This window comes from Lygodium microphyllum, chromosome 29, assembly GCF_053477565.2.
Source record: "Lygodium microphyllum isolate KBCC chromosome 29, Lygodium_microphyllum_v1.1.10, whole genome shotgun sequence".
Lineage (NCBI taxonomy): Eukaryota > Viridiplantae > Streptophyta > Polypodiopsida > Schizaeales > Lygodiaceae > Lygodium > Lygodium microphyllum.
The window spans coordinates 104,722,530-104,733,763 of record NC_141163.1 but is presented as its reverse complement, the minus strand read 5'-3'; the positions used below and the strand labels follow the sequence as shown (position 1 = coordinate 104,733,763).

The 11,234-nt window shown below is 40.8% G+C and overlaps 1 pseudogene; it reads left to right on the top strand.

Moving 5' to 3' along the window:
- Positions 1 to 6,807: 6,807 nt before the first annotated feature.
- On the top strand, positions 6,808 to 10,487 carry LOC148010983 (receptor-like protein kinase THESEUS 1 pseudogene; annotated as a pseudogene).
- Positions 10,488 to 11,234: the final 747 nt, after the last annotated feature.

Genomic DNA, 11,234 nt, shown 5'->3' with positions numbered 1-11,234 from the left:
GAACAAACATTATATATAAAAATAGACATGTATACATTTTGTGTGTGTATGAGAGAGAGAGAGAGAGAGAGAGAGAGAGAGAGAGAGAGAGAGAGAGAGAGAGAGAATTCTTAATATCAAGCTGTTAAGAAACTAAAATAAAATGAATAAAGGAAAACTAAGTCCATGAAGGTTAATATTAAGATGTCACAAAAGAAATTGTATATTTTGAAGCTTGACACCTATAGAGATTCCATTCATTACATCTTTTGTAAAGCTTTAGATACTTGAGAGACAACTTCACCATGTGTGACGCTTCTTTATACACATGAGCTTAAAAATAAGCCTATGTCGCTTTAGAAATGCACATTTTTCCAAAACTACTTAATGTTATTAATGATAATCAACTAAGTACCAAAATGTTTAGGTAACTAAGTTGGTTCAAAAGTGTGCTTTGTCCATTAATAATTAGAGAGAGAGAGAGAGAGAGAGAGAGAGCTTAGTTTGTTTTGGTTACATCATCCTTAACATTTTCCAAATATATGTTTCAAGATGATGAATCATTACATATATCATCACATTGCACCTCACTTGGCTGGGCACCTTTCCACTCATGGTGCATTGAGCATAAAACATTTCACCATCTAAGATATGCTACATACAAGAGCAATTCATGATAGAATCTCATTCAAAGTGGTTGTAGGTACTCTAAAAGGTTTTGCCATGCTTAGATATTCACATGACATCAATCTTTATATGCTCCTATGGGAAACCACATAAATTTGTTGAGAGAGGCATGTTTATATAATCTTACAATAACTCATGCCTATTTCAATGTGATTGATGATTGTATATGTAGTGACCTCTCGTGTATATAGTTGTCATTCAAAGTGGTTGTAGGTACTCGAAAAGGTTTTGCCATGCTTAGATATTCACGTGACATCAATCTTTATATGCTCCTATGGGAAACTACATTAATTTGTTGAGAGAGACATGTTTATATAATCTTACAATAACTCATGCCTATCTCAATGTGCTTGATGATTGTATATGTAGTGACCTCTCATGTATATATTTGTCTCTCACCTCAACATAGGCACACCCCCTACTAGTTGCAGCATCTCTATAGCTCCACATACCTACTTCCTCTTTCACTGGGAAAAATAAATCCATTCACTTGATGATCTCGCTTAGTCGGTGTAAGAAGGTCTGAAGGATCTTAGGATCTCCGATTTTCTATCCCTTCTAGGGGCCTAGCATCTAGGACCAAGCAAAATGTAAGGTGTAGACATGTGAGTCACTCTAGAGATCAATTAAACTATGATAATCCTTCATCTTTCATCTTCCTTGCATTCCTTGTCTTTCTTTCGGGTCTCCAACTTCTTGCAATCCAAAATAACTTTATGTGTATACATCTCAAGTCAACATGTTCATCATGTTCAAAAACTTAGGGTACAGTGGAGCAATCACCAACACTTAATGCCCAATCTACTATTTTTAATTCTTATGACTTGTGGTTCACATATCTAGAATACCTTTAGGGCATGAGGTTTTAATTTAGACAACATAATTACCTTTCTTTCAAGACTTTATTCTTTTAGATGTATCCTAGCCTAAAGGCTCTCTATAGTAAATCTCCATGTTAAATAGGAGACAAATGCATTTATATATGCATTGTTGAACTTTACACACACAACCAAAATTAATTCAACAATGCTTGTTTTTCACTTTTCCTAGAAGTCAAAAATCTAATTTAATTTTAGTGATGAGCTTACTAATAACACACACAAACTAATGGTCATAGTGTCTCTAGATAGCTATTATATTTATTTTCTATAACCCTCCTATAACTATTAATTATGTTGATTTATGTCTTTTCAAAACATGTGGCATTTCGAGTTGTTGATTCCACTTTTGTTAAGGGCATGTTTACTTATATTAACGATGCAAAATTTCACCATACTATCATCAACCTTGACTCCTCTACCCTAGCCAATGATTGAGGCTCTCAAGCACTTCTACTCTTGCAACTCGATATTGTTGGATGGCTTAAAGTTTACCAAACACACTAAGTAGACCCAAAACCAGCTATAGCTAAACTTAAAGCTCTCACCAAAGGCGTACCAAAGTGTATAGAAATGCATGAGCAAATGCATTTGACTAGCTTCATTCTTTAAAGAAAATTTTGAAACATGTGTTCACCATAACCTTGGAGAATCCTAAGACAAGGACATCATTTGAAATCCTTTCACCTTCTCCAAGCCCTGAAAATGTGAAAGACTCCTCTCTCATCCCCCCATTGCGATTAGAAGAGGAAGCTAATATCTTAGCCACCACTTCACATACCCTGTCAACAAAGATGAAGTCCTTTACATGGATCCCTTCATTGCACCACCATGATAGTTGAAACTCCTACTTTGAGACAAGAATAATAAGACTTGGAACTCTAGGGATTACACTATTGTCCCTCCGATCCCAATAGAACTCTAGCTCATTTTACTTGGAGAGAGATACCTATAATAGCTAAAGTGTATTCTAGGCTTGATCAAGAATCTTCTTTGTTAAGCACCACCTGCCTTATGGGACCATTTCAATGCAAACCTTTGAAGCAAATCATTGTCCCTCCATGTACGGTCTTTGTGTGCCCACTAAGGCTGAAAGAAACTAGATAGTAGAGAGGATGTTAAATTCCTTTACAGATGCATGAACTATTTTAGACCCTTTTTTAGGTGTGCATGTGATGCTATAGTCACAAGTCAAAACAAAAGAATGGCTCTATTTTGTGGTTTGACCACACATTGTAGTTCATTATCCACCATTTAGAGAATATCTTCATTGGAATGGCATTAAGGGAATCAATGGTTCTCTTTTTTAAATGGATTGGTGATATAATATAGCAAATTTTAGCCTTATCATTACACTAAACCTAGGGAAATTAGGGTTTCATATAGAAGGTGGACACTTAGCCCTAGCCACATCTTGGTACATTGTTTGTATGATTCTTCCTTTGAGGAGCTTGCATCCTCCCATTTAGCATAAGAGCATGTGTTGATGCCCACTTAGTGTAAGAGTGTGTTTTGATTCCCACTTAGCATGATGGTGTGTAATCATATATGAGGCTTGGCCTCATCAAGAGCCTTGTTCTTTCCATTGCTAGTTTCGTGATTTCAACCATGGATTCTTTGTTCCATGAAATTTACCATAATGCAAGCTATGACTATGGTTTCTTGGTCCATTTCTTTTTTTTTTTTGCTATGTGCAATAAGTTTGATTTCCAATTTAGAGGAAAGTTCCGTTTCAATTGTATCAAAACCTAGGCTTTGGCCCATATCCAATCTCAATTTTCACTCGAAAATTCCATTCAAACAAGGTAAAAGAGTTTTGATTTGTTGTAGGTGCATTTTTTGACTAGCTAGACTTCCACAAATAACAAGGACTGAGTTTATAGTTAATTGAAGCAAATCTAGACTTTAGGAGCTTGTCACCATTTTGAAGCATTTTTGGAGGGTTTTTCGCCAAAAAAAGGTCTATGGGACTTGGAGAAGACTAGAGCCACCACTACGTTTTCAAGCATTCTTCTTTTTCCATCTCTCTTTCAATCATTTATGAAGGATTCTTTCATCTATCTCACCTCCTAGTCTTCTAGGGCATCAAACCATAATGGAGAAGCGATTTAGGCATTATATGCTACTATGAGTACACTACTTATGTGGCATAGTTTCTTCGAGGGCACATATCAGCCAATTCACTACATTTTTTGGTTGAATTCCAGCACGAAAAATATCCAATTTCAACCATTACTTGCCCTTTAGATCATTCCTATGGCATAACTCCTTCATTCAACAACGCATTTTTCCATACTACTTGAGCTCCATTTCTCTTGATTATTGGCATTTTTTCTCTTCCAAAACCCTAAAACACAATAGGAAATATCCATTGAATCTTCAATAAAGCTTCAAGATCTTCAAAGAGGACTTTGCCCTTTGATTATAAGGTTTCTCTATAGCAATGTCAATAAAGAATGGACCAAGAATGGAAGGATTGAAGACTTTTTTGGCCAAGATTGATACATAGAATTAAATTTGTGTGAAATAGACATTTCAACCCATTCTCTATCATTGGAATGCTCATATTCGTTATGGAGTGTTTATATGAGGCATTTTTCACAATTTAAAAAAAAATCTATTTCAAATCCTATTATTGGGCTATTTTCAATTGTTGTAGAGAGATTTAGAGTCATCACTCAGCCTTATTTTCATGACATTGGATTGTTAGAAACCTTTAAGCATCATTTAGAGCTTTATTTCAGCAAGAATCTTCAAAATTTCTACTGCAATCCTTCAAAAATTTATTCCAATTCATTGATGATGCTATCAATTCAATCTAACTCTTGCTATTGCATGTGCTTCTCTTGATTGATCTATTCATTGAAGAGGGTGAGTGAATGATCAATGAGTTCAATGAAAACCAGTGAGGTACACTCTATCAATCCCCACCCCATTTCAATGTAATCTCATTTTCAATTCTAGAGTGGACATAATGAAAGACCAACTCACTTGATCGTAAGCCTTATCAAAGTCCATGTTCACCAACATGAATTCAACTTGAGAGCTTGTGGCTAGGCCCTTATAGAGGATTAAATTCAAGATGATGTCTTAGATCTTCCTCCCATGTATGAAGTCCTACAATTGTGGACGAACCACTTTCAAGAAGAGGAACTTGACTCTTAAAGCCAAAAGCTTAGCTAGAATAGTTGAGCATGTAAGAGGCCTCTAATGTCTTTGCTTCTCTCTTTCAATTGTCTTGGCAATTAACTTGAAACTCCTCCATTATCATGCTATTCTTATCACATTAATTGACCACATACACTAAATGGCTACTACAAAAGTTCCAAATTTTCTAAAAATAGATTTACTAGAATGCCACTGAGTTTTAAATATTTACCATGTTTCATGGAGTCCATGGTTGTTTTGACCTCCTCAATAATGAAGGGTCTCTCAAGACAAACTAGTAGCTTGGTAGAAAGGGGGGAGACTATATATTTAAAGAAGTTCTTTAGCTTGGTCAAATAATCATTGATTGAGCATCTTAGGCTGTGAGCTTATGATCACAACAAGGTGCTTCTTTAAAACTTGTAACATGTCATTCTCACTCTTTACTAGGCCACCTCTCTCATCTTCAACAAATTTTGTATAAATGTTGTGTGAAATCTTTAGTGCATTGAAAAGCATGGGGTCATAGCATCTCCCATCAATTCCCATTCCCCCTTCAGGTGAACTCTTTTAGCTTTAACATACATTCCCTCTTTATGCTAAAGGTAGCTTTCAACTGCTAGCAAAGATGATGGAATTTAGGATCAATAGGATAATCCCCGACATCACACGTTAGTCTTTATTGACACTTAATACAATCTCCATGGTGCTATCTCTTGAGACTAGTTTGAACTCTACCACGCTTGTTAGTGAATGCCATGATAGCATCAAAACACTTAAGCCAGTGGAAGTCAAGAGTCAAACCATTTCTTCTAACAAAATTCTAGGTCCTTTTAGGGGGAAAACAAATTTATTAGCATCCAAGAAAATATGAATTAACTAAAAATGGTGGTAGGCCATTCATGGTCCTCCCTAACCAAACCAACTTCAAGATACACATGAGGGGTGTATGAGATAATGAATTGATATCATATGAACATCTTATCTTGTACCCACCCCTCCATAAATCCACCACACATTACCCACTCTAGTTGACTTGCACACCAAGTATTTCTAGCATGCTTGTAATGCCAAGTGGAGAAAATACCAAAGCTATTCCCTTTAGTTGGATATAGATCGTGTAGCACATAGCCCATGAACCAAATAACCCAATGAAATCCCTCGCTTGTTAGCATGCATTTGCTTGCATGAGAGAGATCACCATGTTTGAAGGTCATATTCTGTTTTCTTGCCAAAATGGTCATTTACAACCCCATCAAATTCTTTAGTTAACACCATTGTTTAGGAGGAGCGGAAGTGACATTTTGGTGTATATTGAAATGACTTGGAGTTGCTCATCTCCTATTATGATAGTTACTAGAACACATGATCCATCCCCAAATTTCCATATCAATTTAGGCTTTAAAGTCTCTTTGTTTGCTAGCAATGTACCTCCTTGCACATGCATGTGTCATGGAAGACTTCATAGCCATTGTAAGAAAGCTTGCCTCATCTTCATCTATTTTTATCTCTTGTAAGCCAATAATGTTAGGCTTTTGCTTTGTGACAATACCATTGCAGATCCTCCTTGTCAGCATTGGCTCCTAATCCCCTCTTCTTTGATGCCACTAATTAAGTCCCACGATTCTTTTAAGTTGATTAATGGATTGCATTAGCATATTCAAAGAATTCATCTTTGACGTCCAGAGTTGCATAGAAATTTCTATCCATTGAAGGGAATCAAACCATTTGCTTAAGAGAAAGCTTGTCTATGAGCTTTTTTCAAAAGTGTTTAGTGTAGGCGGCTTGCTTGAGCTAGGGGCGTTGGAATGAGCCGGCCTATGGCCATAATGCCCTTGGTTGATTTGGCCACCTTGACTGCAACATCTTCTGCGAGCAAAACATGGAAATAGCGACTAAAGGATTAGTGCGAACGTACTAACTAGGCTCCAAACTACCTAACAATGCCTTGTGTGAAGAGCTTCATAAAATGTGGCAAAGGGGAAAACATGCACATGGAGGAGTCAGGACTATACTTTTGGGTTTGGACTTTGAAGATGCACACGGCTGAAAGATATACCTGTGCGTGCACCAATTGAGCTGGCCAACTCATCAGCACCCACCTAAAGAATCTCTCTCTCTCTCTCTATCCGAGTCGCCCCCTTGGGTTACGGGTAGTGGTCGGTTGTTCCCAACCATCTACGTGTTGATGGGCAGCCCAGCCGAAATTCGCCTGGCAGCTGTCCAGGAAAGAACAGGGGAAACAGCTAGCCTATCTAGTATCATGCTAAAAGAGGCACTCTTTCTCTAGGACTCCACTGTTGCATTCTCAGGACTTTCTTACACTGTTGCATTTTTGGGTCTTTCTGCATGAAGACTCTTAGTACAGTCTCAGATTTACCCCTTCAGATGGCTTCCCTCAGAATGCTGAGCAGACACACACACTGTCTCAAACCATCATTTAACTCTAGAAACTCTCTGCAAATTTAGCCATTGCCAGTGCCAAGCTTTGGCAGAAAAGGTCTCTTTTTGGTACCAGTTGGCGCTCTACAGGAAGGAGCAGGGGAGGAGGAGGAGAAGAAGACAGACTACAGGGACGTTTTGAAGCAAAATTTCCTGCAACAAGAATGAAAGTGTCATGTACAGGGGCTGTGCTTTTATGGTGTCTAATTGCTATGGCCAGCTTGACAGAGCTTGCCTGCTCTCAGAGTGGCTCTGACGACAGCTACTTTATTGATTGTGGAGGCCAAGGGAATGTCACTGTGGAGACTGTGCAATGGCAGGGTGATAACAGCACCCCTGCCTCTGCTTACATCATGTCTTCATCTGCCTCTTCACAGTCCATTGCAGCTGCAGACACAGGCAGCACTGTCTCATCATCATCTTCCTTTGCCCCCCTGTTCAACAGTTCCAGGATCTTCACCTCACCAGGGGGCTACTCATTCCCGGTCTCGCCAGGGCGGTACTGGGTCCGCCTCTATTTCTATCCTTTCTCCTTTCAAGCCTTCCATCCTTCCAATGCTATCTTTTCTGTCACTGCAGGCTCATACACCCTCCTCTCCAACATCAATGTTGTCAATGCCATCAATTCAAGCAATGGCAATGACAAGGACAATGGCCGCTTCTCTTACCTCTTCAAGGAGTATGCTGTGAGTTTGACAGACCCCTATCTTGTCATCTCCTTCATTCCAGCATCTAGCTCCTCTTTTGCTTTCATCAACGCTGTGCAGGTCCTCCCCTCACCCTCCAATCTCACCTCTGATGACACAATCCCCCTTGGAATCAACTCCCCCACCCCCATTGGAATGCCATACATGGCCATGGAAACTATGTACAGATTGAATGTCGGTGGCCCTTCTGTCTCTCCCAGCAATGACTCAGAAGGTCTTTTTAGAACATGGCAGCCCAATGAGAGTAATCTTGTCTCCTCTGCTGGGATAGATAACTACAGTGTAGCAGTAAGTGCCATATCATATTTCTCGGATTCTGAGATGGTGTTTGCGCCTGCTATTGTATATAGCACTGCGCTTCAAGTGACTGCTTCTAAGGCCGTGAACATGTCCTGGCGCTTTCCGGTGCCTGTGGATTATAAATATGTGATCAGGCTTCACTTCTGTGAGCTGGTTTATGCCTCTGGAGGCAAGAGGCACTTCAATGTCTATCTGCAACATGAAACTGCTTACTCAAACTTAGATCTTGGGGGGCAGTTTGGTCAGAACAGACCTTATCATGCAGATTTCTCTCTGGATGTTCAGGGGGAGGGGACTCTTTTGGTGCAGGCTGGTTCTCCACCCAATTCTGAACCAGGTAATTTCACACAAGCAATTCTCAATGGTATAGAAATCTGGAAGCTTAACAATAGTCTGGGAAGCCTAGATGGGCAGAGACATGATGGTCTAGCTACCCCATCGTCTGGTTCCAAACCGAGCATCGCACCCCTAGTGGGGGGCATAGTGGGAGCCTTTTCAGCATTGGGTTTGCTCCTGTTGGGTATATGTGTGTGTTCTCGACAACGTGCGAAGATTGTGAAACAGCCCCATGTAACCTGGGTGCCTCTTCCTATACATGGAGGCCACTCACACAGTGTGGCCAGCAAGACTACCATGGTGAGTGGAACAGGCAGCTATGTCTCATCGGTTCCTTCAAGTGGGGGACGGGTTTTCAGCTTCTCAGAGATACTTGATGCTACACGGCGCTTTGATGAATCTCTGGTACTTGGTGTGGGAGGGTTTGGAAAGGTCTATCAAGGTGAGCTTGATGATGGGACCAAAGTGGCAGTTAAGCGTGGAAACCCTAGGTCTGAGCAGGGTATTACAGAGTTTCAGACAGAGATTGAGATGCTATCGAAGCTACGACATCGCCATCTTGTGTCTCTGATTGGATATTGCAAAGAAAACCAAGAGATGGTTCTTGTGTATGAGTACATGGCCAATGGACCTTTGAGAAGTCATCTCTATGGCTCAGATTTTCATCCTTTGTCATGGAGGAAAAGGCTAGAGATTTGCATCGGTGCTGCCAGGGGTCTTCATTACTTACACACTGGAGCAACACAGTGCATTATTCATCGAGATGTGAAGACCACCAACATTCTCCTGGATGAGAATCTGGTGGCTAAAGTTTCAGATTTCGGTCTCTCTAAGACCGGGCCGACCCTTGACCGTACGCATGTGACGACAGCAGTGAAGGGAAGCTTTGGGTACTTGGATCCAGAGTATTTCAGAAGGCAGCAGCTCACAGATAAATCTGATGTGTACTCTTTTGGAGTGGTGCTTCTGGAGGTGCTGTGTGCTCGTCCCGCTATCAATCCTGCCCTTCCTAGAGACCAAGTGAATATTGCTGAATGGGCAATGCATTGGCAGAGTGTTGGTGAGTTGGCACAGATCATTGATCCGCATCTCGGAGACAGCATCAGCCAAGAATCCTTGGAGAAGTTTGGTGAAACAGCCAGGAAATGCTTAGCAGATGAAGGCATTAACAGGCCTACCATTGGGGAAGTTTTATGGAATTTGGAGTACGCTTTGCAGTTACAAGAGACGTATACAACACAAAATGCAGAGGAGGAGAGTTTAGATCAGGTTTTGGAGCTCCCCATCTTACATCGCGCTGATAGTCAGTGGGAGGACAGCACGACGGTGAATCACAGTTTTTCGGGTGGCGAATACTTTGATGGTGATGATGCTACAGTTAGTGCAGTGTTTTCAGAAATGTTGAGGCCCCAAGGTAGGCAAACCTGATAACAGAGTATGTGTAGGATCCATAGTCACAAGTGATGGTCATTTTTGGACTTTGGGATTGCAGAGATGGTATCTTCTTTCCTTCCCACGTCCCATTCCATGTGACTGTATAGTCACAAATGATGGCAATTCCTCCTCGTTCCCTGTCCCCCCTCCTGTATTGCGTCAATTATGACTATGGTGGAAGGAATTGGATTTGATGAAAATGCATGTACTGTGACATTTGAAAGGCACAGCTCGTTGAAAACTTAAGGTAAATAGCCTTGTATGGCAATGCAGGACTTGGAGTGTGCCCTGCTAAGCATACATGGAGTTTGCAGCATTCTTAAATCTGACCATATAGCACTCCCAGATCTGCTCATGTTAGCATGAGGTGAGGCTGAAGGCCGTTGTTCCATGGATGTGCAGCCCAATCTCTGTAGCACAGAGTGCAGCCTCCTTCAAGTTGGCTGATGGCCTACTACCAAGAATGTGCTAGCAAACATGGTAAGCTGCTGCAAACTAAGTACATGTGTGCACTTGTGTACATAACAGTTGTGAGTCGTGACAGAGGATTACGTTTTGTCAATTGCTTGATTTTAGATTTGAATCTACCCTTTTGACACGCAAATCATGCTCGGGACATGGGTTTCAAAGATTTTATTACTGCGTAATTAGTCTGTTCGTAGTTCTCTATAATTAATGTTTCGGAGCAGTTTGGGCCACTTCTGTCATGAAAGGTTTAACGAATTATGCAGTTGTGCAACGTGCATGCATCCTTGTAAGAAAAGGACTCCCTGTAAACATTTTCCTGTGAATTCTGTCGATGAGAGAGAGAGAGAGAGAGAGAGAGAGAGAGATATCTCCAAGAAGAAGATGAAAGTGGGTGCGGTGCAGTCTCTCTCTGCGATGTAAACTGGGCCACTGGTGACTTCAGGTTATGATGCAGAGAAGGATGCATGCAGGTGGTGCCGAAGGCCCTCGCACACCCGCTATGGTACGGGCAGTCCGTGTAGGGGAATACTTATTATCATCTACGTCACCTCGCAGGCTGCAGCAGTGTGCGAGGGATATGGCGATTAAACTATGTATGCAGGGATGGGCAAGTCGCTCGGCGCGGAGGAGCTAACCTAGTTTTTATTATGATTATGATGTATGTCACTGTCTCGTTTAGGCCTTGGAACGGCAAGTCTAGAAATGACGCTAGTGCCAGCTTATAAATGATATGGGCTGCAAAAGGGCTGCTAAGAATGGGTCCTCCTTGAAACTTGACACTTTTGTGCAATACAAATTCACCTATATGTCATACCGGCTTTAATTATCGTTCATCACTAGAAATATGGCCCATCAA